The sequence below is a fragment of the Physeter macrocephalus genome, chromosome 17 (assembly GCF_002837175.3).
Source record: "Physeter macrocephalus isolate SW-GA chromosome 17, ASM283717v5, whole genome shotgun sequence".
Classification (NCBI taxonomy): domain Eukaryota; kingdom Metazoa; phylum Chordata; class Mammalia; order Artiodactyla; family Physeteridae; genus Physeter; species Physeter macrocephalus.
Genome location: NC_041230.1, coordinates 51,673,002 through 51,683,118, shown reverse-complemented (window position 1 = coordinate 51,683,118; position 10,117 = coordinate 51,673,002).

The window sequence follows — 10,117 nt, the reverse complement described above, 5'->3', positions numbered from 1 at the left end:
TGGAAGATCCCACATGCCGCGGAACAACTAAGCCCGTGCACCACAGCTACTAAGCCTGCGCTCTAGAGCCCACGACCCACAACTACTGAGCCCGCGTGCCACAACTACTGAAGCCCTTAGGACTCGGCACTTCACTGCCGAGGGCCCAGGTTCGGTCCCTAGTTGGGGAGCTAAGATCCGCAGATCCGCAAGCCACATGGCACGGCCAAAAAAAAGAAAAAAAAAAAAGAAAATACAAAGGGTGCAAGTGCTCAGGGCCTCCCTCTAAGGAGCAGAGGACATGGCTCGTGGTGCCAGGGTCTAGGAAGAAATCCTGCCCTTCCAACCCCCACGAAACTCCCCCACCTGATCACTGAGGCACCACAGAACATTTCTTCCACAGTGATCAGGTCAGGCAAATAAGTGCTCTAGGAAAGGGGACAGGGTGGCGTTCATTCATACTTTATACTAAAGTGTGAGTGACTTCCAGCAGAAACAGACATAGAGGCATACGAGGAGGAGCAGAAAACATTCATTCATTCAAACCTTTGACTATCTACTATGTGCCAGGCCTGGGGATGCCGGGGAGAGTAAAACCAGGCCCAGTCCCTGCCTTCATGGGGCTTAACAAGTAGAGGAGTCAGATAATAATCAGTGCTTTTAATATACACTTAGAGGACACTTTTTGGCTCCAGGCATGGTTTCAAGTGCTTCAAAAATACTAATGTAATCTATCACAACTCTACTAGATAGTTACTATCATCATCCCATTTTATAGATGAGACTGAGTCTCAGATTAACAATGGAGTGCTTTAAAAATATTCACTCATCCAATCCAGCAAAACCCTGTCAGTTAGATACTCTTACTATCCCCATTTTACAGACAGGGAACTGAGGGTCAGAGAAATGAACAACCTGCCCAGCTATGCATGGCTGATAATTGGCACAGCTGCGATTGCAACCCAGACATCCCTTCGCTTTCAGAGTCTGGGCTCAAAACTATTGCACCGTGTGTCCACAGGACCAAGCTGCAACAAGGGCATACGGGGAGAAGGGGAGTGACCTAGTCACAGAAGCCAGCAGAGGTCCTCTGGCGAAGTGGCCACACATCCGAGAAGTGAAGGACGAAGCTGGACAGAGAACGGGCTGGAGATGCAGACCGGTGCCCAGGAGGAGAGGGAGGCAGGAGGAGAGCCTCGCCTTACCTAAGTGGCGAGGGGGTGTCACCATCCAAACAGAGCCATGTTATTCCATGAGCCCTTGGCGCTTTTGCCTTCCTGGGCCCTTTCCTCTATCAGAAAAAAAGAAAACAAACAATGATCTATTATGACTCCATTGATAAAAGGACAAATATAATCCAACCTGGAATATATTCTTTTTATTTCCTCTAATTTTAAGAGAATTTAAAACACTTTCCTGGGCCCCTAAAAGTCTTGCGGGCCCTGGGACGTATGCCTGAAGATAGCCCTGGTTCCAAATACTGCTGTGTGACATCGGGTGAGCCTTTGTACCCTCTGGGCCAAGATTAAATAGAGAGGATAGGTAAGCCTCTATAGGAGGTGCCTGGTTCTCGGCAGTGTCCTCTGCAAGAGCAGGGAGGACCGCTGGGAAAGGCCCTGGAGTTGCACAGTCAGCCTGCAGAACAGCCCCGCCCAGCTCTGCCCCAGCCCGTGAATGAAAGCAGATGTCCCCTGGGCTGCCCGTTCTTGGACAGCCAGGCCCTGACCTCACTTCACCCCGCCACCCTGTCCCTGACCTCCACTCACTGTCCCTCTCCCCACTAATTCACAGCGGATGCCCTCCCATTCCGCCTGCTCCCCTCCTCCAGCGCCCCAGAGTGACTGGTCCAGGGCCAGACCCCCCCACCACCCGGAAATGACCCCTCCTCTCTGACCTATGGGACCTCCCTCGCTTTCTCTGGCCTTTCGGGACTGCTGCAGTACAAGGTCCCCTTTCAAGCAGTAGGAAGCCACGAAGCCAACGGACATGGATGGAAAGGTCCGGCGGGCAGGCTGGCTGGCTCGCGACCCCCTTCTTCCTGCAGCCGAGGCTGGTACCAATTCCATCAGCAGGCTCAGCCCCTCTCTAGCTGCCAGGCCAGGTTGCTAACAGGCTTCTCTTGGTTTTTTCTGCAGGACCTGGACCCACCCCCAAAGCATGGTTTATTTCTCAGCTGCTTGTTTTGGTTTCTCCCCCAAAGCACATGTGATCGTGAAACCCCTCCCCATCCCACCTCCCAAGCTGAAGACCTTGCCATGGCCCTGTTGGGATACGGATAAAAATGCATGCTCCACGGGCCTCGCTGGTCCGGCCCGGCCTTTCTCCACCTGGCCGCGCGGGACCATCACCCATGGGAAGGGGTTTCGATCACACCCACACCCAGGTCCAGCACAGACCAAGTGAACCAGAACCCAGATCAAGGAAATCAGAACTGGTGGTTTCCAAAGTTCCCCAGCTGATTCTTTTTTTAAAAAAATAAATTTATTCATTCATTCATTCATTCATTCATTTTTGGCTGCATTGGGTCCTTGCTGCTGTGTGCGAGCTTTCTCTAGTTGCGGCGAGCGGGTGCTACTCTTCGTGGAGGTGCATGGGCTTCTCACTGTGGTGGTTTCTCTTGTTGCAGAGCACGGGCTCTAGGCGCGTGGGCTTCAGTAGTTGTGGCACGTGGGCTCAGTAGTTGTGGCTCGCGGGCTCTAGAGCGCAGGCTCAGTAGTTGTGGCGCACGGGCTTAGTTGCTCCGCGGCATGTGGGATCTTCCCGGACCAGGGCTCGAACCCGTGTCCCCTACATTGGCAGGAGGATTCTTAACCACTGCGCCACCAGGGAAGTCCCTCCCCAGCTGATTCTAATGAACTGCCAGGGCCAGGAGCCCTGATAAAGTTGGCCTCTCCCCCACTGACGCCCCACCCTGACCTCTGGGGCCACATGTCCCTACACGTTCCCTCCTGCTTCTCCCTGCTGCCACGTGCTGGACTGCCCCCTACACACACTCACCATGTGCCTTAGCCACAGTGCCTTTGCATATGCTGTTCCCACTTCCCAACACTCTTCCCTGTTTTCTTTGTTGAATAAAATTGTTAAGCCTTCTTCATATCTTAGCTCTCGGCAAAACAGTTAGTCCCTTCATCCCAGAAACATTCCCTGATCTCCAGAGTAGCTCAGTTCCGCTAGAACAGGCTTTCACGGCCCCGCGTACCTCTGCTTGACAGGGCTCACACAACCCGATGGTGGAAGTGACAATTCTTTCTTACCATGCCTGACTTTCCTGATAGACAGAAAGCACCCTAAGAGCAGGGACAGCATCTTTATTGTTCTTGGTTTATTCTTTCTCACATACTGTGCACCTGGCACGTAGTAGGGGCTCAGCAAATACTCACTGATCGGCTAAACGGGTGCTCCCACACTCCTCACCCAGGGCTCCTGCCCAGATGGCTTTGATGGGCCATCCTAATGCCAGCCAGCGATCCGAGTCGCTGACCGCCTGGCACCAAGTCCTCTGGCCTGGCTGGACAAACTTGAGCCCCTGCATGGGAACTAAGATCCCTCAAGCCATGTGGCACGGCCAGAAAAAAAAAAAAAAAAAAAAGGACTAGGGCAGAAACAGATTCCAGTTATCTGTGCCCATATCCTACACCAGGGCAAGGGAGTAGCTAAATTCAACAGCTCAGCAATATCACCAAGAACTCAGCTCAACCACCAAGACAGGCATGATGCAGCTGTTTCTTTCGGCCAATCGCTCGACCGGGTCAACCTCATGGGGGTCGAGGTCAGACAATCCAGGATGCTGCTAATGTGGGCTCCACAAAACCTAAGCTAGGTGAAACCATCCAAGATGTTGTTTAAATGCCAAGGATGACATTTTTAAAAAATGAAAAAAACCCCCTCTGACTCCAGATAAGTTGGATGTCAGACCATTCCCCTCTGCTGATACGTGGCTGGGAGGTGAGCTGGAGATTTCACAATGCTTTCCCCGAGGAAACGCTTAACTTTCCAGGGAAGCAAACGCTTCCCACGTTCATACACACCAGCCTCATCTTGTGTTTTCCTGGGGTACCCAGGATCTCTGTGTCCTGTGACACAGTAGGACCTGGATAAAATGGGGGAGATCCCCTCTGTCACAAAGGGGGCGGTCCAGCGGGGAGACACAGACCAAGAAAGCAGGTAAATTATGCTAAGTGCTGAAATGACACAAAGGTCTGAGGAAGTGACTCTGGGGTGCCATGTGGGACGGGGAACCCCCTTTAGATTGGGTGGGGAGGAGCAACACGTCTGGGATGGGAGGTGGAATCTTCCAGGCAGGGGCCCCCTGCCTCTGGCTCCAATTCTGCTGGATTGTAAAGTCATGAGGGTCTCAAGGGGTAAGAAGAAGGCTCTAGCTGTATCCAGAGATGAGGGAGGAATTGGAGAAAAGGGTGGTGGGAGCAGGATTTCAAAGAGCAGTCACCTAGTGATGAGGGTGGCTGATCCCCCCATAGCCCTAACCACCTGGACCATTGGCTGAAGCCAATCCTGTATTCCCACCCACCACCTACGGTGACTGGCTCAGGAAAGGGTCTGTCATCTGATCTGGGCCAATGAGGTGTGAGGGGAAATCAGGGGAGGTGCTTCTGGGAAAGTGTTCCTCACCCCAGAGACCTGCAGGAAAGTGGTGGTTCTTTTGTGCGCCTGGACTTTACCCAGTCAGGATGCAATGCCAGGATCTGCAGCAGCCACTTTGCCACAATGAGGGGAGCTGATCAGACAGTGAGGCCAACGCTGAAATGGCCGCATGGGAAAAAAAAAACAAAACCAAAAACCTGAATTCTTGGGAACATTGCTGAGCTGTTGAATTTAGTCAGTCTTGGAGCCGTCCTACCTCTGGGCTTGTTATTACAAGGACAAACTAATCTTCCTTAGGGTTAAGTGGGTAGAGTTGGAGCATTTTCTTACTGACCGCCAAATACATCCCAACTGATACAAATCAAGTTTGCGTTGCGTCCAACCTGACTGATGAGCATCTATGAAAGCAGAAGCTAAAGGAGAAAGAAGCTAAAGGAGAAAGACAGTAGGGACTCACATTTCTTGAGCACCTACTATGTGCCGCGCTTTGTCCTAGGCACTTTACATAGGCCTCTCCTTTATCCTCAGAGCAGCCCTTTGAGGTGGTTCCTACAATGTTACCTCACTTAGCAGAAGAGGAAACTGAGGCTGTGAGCTGAAGACACTTGCCTGATTCCAAGTGGTGGGAGCAGGATGTGAACCCCGGTCTGCCTGGGCACTTGGCCACAGCCTGCTTCCTGAAGGCATGATGATGCTGTCCTGGCAGGGGAGGAGCCTCAGCTTGGGCTGAGCCAGGGTTTTCTGCAGACATCCAGCATCTCCCAAGAGCCGAGGACGCTGATCTGCCCCAAGGCCAGCAGCCCCCGAGAGCCAGGAGCCCACCCGAGAGAGACCGGGAGCCTGACTGGGCTCCATTTGACCACGGGGACACCACTGTCAAAACCCACATGATGATTCCACACAAACCCTTCCTTCTTCCTTCTGCCTTCTCCCTTCCTGGGGGTCAGTGATTCGGGCCACTTGACTGGGAGTGGTCAACAGGTACAGCAGGACACCCCTTCCCCGCAGGGACCTTAAAGAACGCTTTAGCTTGACATGAGTTAAAAAAAGAAGAGAAAGAAAGAATCTTTGACCCTTATTATGTAGTGCCTGGTGCACATAAATCTATCACTTGGCAAAAACAAGCTGTCCCATCATAAGTCATGGTGTGATGTGCGCATAAATTCAGAAAGCGATTTCTGCCTGGCTGGGCGTGCAGGGTCCCAGCCCTGGCAGGCGGGCGGAAAGGTGGCAGCCCTTCTCGGGCCCCTGTCCTACCCTCCGCCTTGCCCATTCCTCAAAAACCAGCCCCCAACCACTTTTCTGGCTTTTATTTTTTTTCTTATTATAGAAGCATAGATTTTGTATCACAGGAAAATGGAAATAATGACAGGCTAAAGCAGACAGAGTAACGCAGGGACTTGGGTACACAGGCTGCAGAAGGGCTGAGAAACCAAGCATGGGACAGTGAGGTGACCCGGAGATAAACAACAGCAATTCAGTGCTGCCCCATCCCCAGGCCAGGGCACAAAGAGATGGGGCGGTGTTTCTCAGGCCCAGGATCAGGTGTCACCTGGAAGAAACTGAACCAGAGGAAGATGATGCCTGGTGATGCTAGAACCACAGAGGAGACATGGCCACTGCTCGGGGCCCTGCCCCAGGCGCAGAGATGGGGAGAACCCCCTGGCTTCTGCCTCGTGCCCTCCCACCCTCCATCAGAGTCTCCCATTGGCTGGACCCAGTGACACAAGAGCTGGGGACAAGCTGCGCACCGGAATCGGTCCCCTTGTGAAATCCCCCAGAGCAGGAGAGGAGGGTGGATCTAGGAGCAAACGGGCCCAGGCCCAGCACAGGTAGACAGGCAGTCACTGAAAAACAACCCCCACCCCTTACACACACACACACACACACACACACACACACACGGTGACTGCTTCATTTTCTCCCTTCCCTTCCTCCTCTTTTCCTTCCTCTAACCGTATCAAAAGCTGACAGAACCCAAGCAGCAATGGCAGAAATTTCCCATTCATTTGTTAAACATATTTACTGAGCACCTACTATGTGCCAGGTATTACTGTAGGCCTGGGGCGCCTGCATTCTAATAGGGGGAGTGGGGAGAGCTGCTCCCTGTATCAGAACAAGAAACAAATGAATGAACAAGATGATCTCAGGGTGGTGAGTACTGTGAAGAAAATAAAACAGCCATGAGCAGGGAGAATGAGATGGGTAGGGTGGTGGGCAGGAAAGGCCTCTCTGAACAGGTGACATCCTAGCCAAGATTAGAGTGATGAAAAGGAATCACCTGTATGGAGAGAAGGTCAAGGCATTTTCCAGGCAAGGGGCAAAGCAGGTGCAAAGGCCCTGAGGTGAGCACCAGCTTGGCTTGCTGTAAGACTCATAATGTAATCGACATGGCAAAGGGTCTTGAATCAGCGGTGCAAAACCAAGCAACAGCTTCTCGACCGTGCTATGTGGGATCTCCTGGCTCCACCCTGCACATCAGGACACTTTGTCATGAGATCTTGTCCAGCTGTGCAAACTCCAAGCTCGTATCTAGTTCCGAGTTCTCTTGGAGAGGAGGCTAGTTGCAGGCTCCTGGGGACCACAGACCAGGCTTGTCCCTCCTCGACCCCTCAGGCACCTCAGGCTCTTTGTCTTCTGGGGAAGCTCTTTCTCCCAAAGACTCTTGTTCCTCTTCTTTGAACCTAAATAGCAAAGCCTTCCCAAGCATATTAACAAATGCAAATAGGTAGAGGGTGGGTTGGAGAGTAGTGGTGTTGGGGGCACCCAACTCTACCAGCCACAGTGACCTGTGACGCGTCAGTGGGCAGGAAGAAAGCCCCAAGCCAGGACGAACAGCGAACACCATCCATAGCCTTGGATCTCCCATCAAAAATGCTCATGGTGGCTTTCTCTGGATGGTAGAATTTGGGTGGGTTTAATTTTAGCCCCATTATTACGAATATATAGTTTCCAATTTGCCTACAATGATCGCCTATTACTCAGATCATGGCCCTGGGCTCAAATGCCAGCTCTACCACTTCCCAGAAGTGTCCCCTGGGGCAGAAATGCATATGTTCTCTGCGCCTCACACGCTGCCCCATCAAAAATGGCCCAATAGGGACTCCCCTGGTGGCGCAGTGGTTAAGCATCCGCCTGCCAATGCAGGGGACACAGGTTCGAGCCCTGGTCCGGGAAGATCCCACATGCCGCGGAGCAACTAAGCCCGCATGACTAGAGCCTGCGAGCCACAACTACTGAAGCCCACGCACCACAACTACTGAAGGCCGCGTGCCCAGAGCCCGTGCTCCACAACCAGAGTAGCCACCGCAATGAGAAGCCCGCGCACCGCAACGAAGAGTAGCCCCTGTTCGCTGCAGCTAGAGAAAGCCCGCGTGCAGCAACGAAGACCTAACGTGTCCAGAAATAAAAATGTAAAAAAATTAAATCTTTTTAAAAAAATGGCACAATAATGGCACCTGGCCCATAGGACTGTTGGGCAAATTTAAAAGAAAAACATAAAAAATACTTTGTAGAGAACATAGCACATAGTCAGTGCTTCTTTACATGTTTATCATGGCGATCTCATTATAGAAAACTGGAAAGTCACTCTAAATAACTAACTTTCTTGGTGCTTGTGATCTGGGGGCACCACAAAGTGACACTGCAAAAGGCACTGGAAAAAATAAAAAGCTGGGGAATGATCTCATGCCCCTGGATCGGCCAGAAGGACTGGAAATCAGACGGGAGTGAATGAATGATCATGTCTGGGACACAAAGACATGTGTCAGTGTCAAAGGGACCAGCCGCACTCTTGACCAAAGCTGAAAGCTTTCGACGTGAAGGGGGCTGTTCAGAGGGTGCCTGACACCCACCCCAAGTGGGGGGTGTAGGCAGCAGCTGGGATCCTGGAGGCTTCCAGGCGTGACAGAGAACCTGTGAAAACCCCACCCACTGCTACCCACACCCCTTATTCCTAGCAGTTTCACCCCCTTGGATGCGGAACATGTGAATTTTGTGTACATGGTCTGGGGCAGGGCATAGGACAATGATACCTATAATAATAACTAATCCTAATAATAAAAGTAACAATAATCACACTTACATAGTCTTACTCTAAGCTGAGAACGTCACATGCTCAATGCATATGATAACTCTATGAGGCAGGTACCGTCCTAAGCCTTCTGTCACTGACGGGGAAGCTGAGGCTCAGAGGTAGCTGGTCCAGGCTCACCGAGCCCGTCAAGGGCTGGGATGGCTCCATTATAATCAGAACACTGTCGCCCGGGGCTCTGCCACTTGCTGCCCTGACATGTCACCATGGAGGTGAGTCCCAAGTCGCCTGATGGACCAAGACACGGACTCCCCTCAACCCCCGCCCCACACACAAGTACCTGTAGTCACAGGGGCCCCAGCTTCCCTGACCCAAGGGTTCCCCTTCGACACAATGCCCAGCTCCTGCACCCTGGGGTCAGCCTGGCCCAGCTGAGAACTGACAGAAATGACCACACAGCCTGCTCGGCTCCCCGGGGATTGCGCAGGAATTGGGACCCTCCCTGAGCATCTCCTCAGCGGGGAAGCCTCAGTGTGCTATGTGTCCGAAGCCCAAGCAGCCCAGGGACATGCACGGCAACGCGCCTTCGCTGGCGCCCTTCCCTCCTCCCCAGATGTCCTTCCCTGCTTCTAGCTAAATCCTATTACTCAGTGCCAGAGCCCAGACGTCTCGGGCTTGGGGAAAGGAGGAGGTGGCAGCTCCTCGGAGAACAAATGGATGAGGCTCTCAGCCCCGCCGGGAGCCACGAACCCCCCTTTCTTCCACCAGAGAATCTCTGCTACTCCCCAGCTCCAAAGTCGCCTGCTCACTGAGCGAGGACCCTGCGACAGCAAGCAGCAAGCAGTTTGCTTCCAGCAATGCCCCTTCATACTTGCATCTCAGTTTCTCCTTCCCACCCCTAGATAAAATGGATGAAAATTTCAAAACTTTTTTGGGTCACTCTTAGTAACAAAAACCCAGCCCTCTATGTACTTTTCTAGCTTGTCCTAGCCCTCTAGCGATCAAGGAGCGACATCTCCGATTCTTGATAAATGTGTCTAACAGAAGTCTAGGAAAACTGGTCCGAGATGGGTAGAGGAAGTGAGCACAACTGAATATTCAGAAAGAATAAGAGAAAGAAAGAGATGGAAGGAAGGGAGGCACGGAGGGAGACATATAAAATCTACAACAGATTTCAGAGTTGCCAACAAACTCTGAGAAAGCTAGGGACGGCCCCAGGCAATATTCAGCGGGGACTGAAACCTACCATTAACTATGAAGTGGGTACCAAGTGTCAAGGATGGGTGTAGGACTGGGTCACGACACCCCCTGCTGGAAGCAGCCCGCCGCTGCTGGGGAAAGGAGAAAAGGGAACCCTCCTGCACTGTTGGTGGGAATGTAAATTGATACAGCCACTATGGAGAACAGTATGGAGGTTCCTTAAAAAACTAAAAATAGAACTACCATACGACCCAGCACTCCCACTACTGGGCATATACCCTGAGAAAACCATAATTCAAAAAG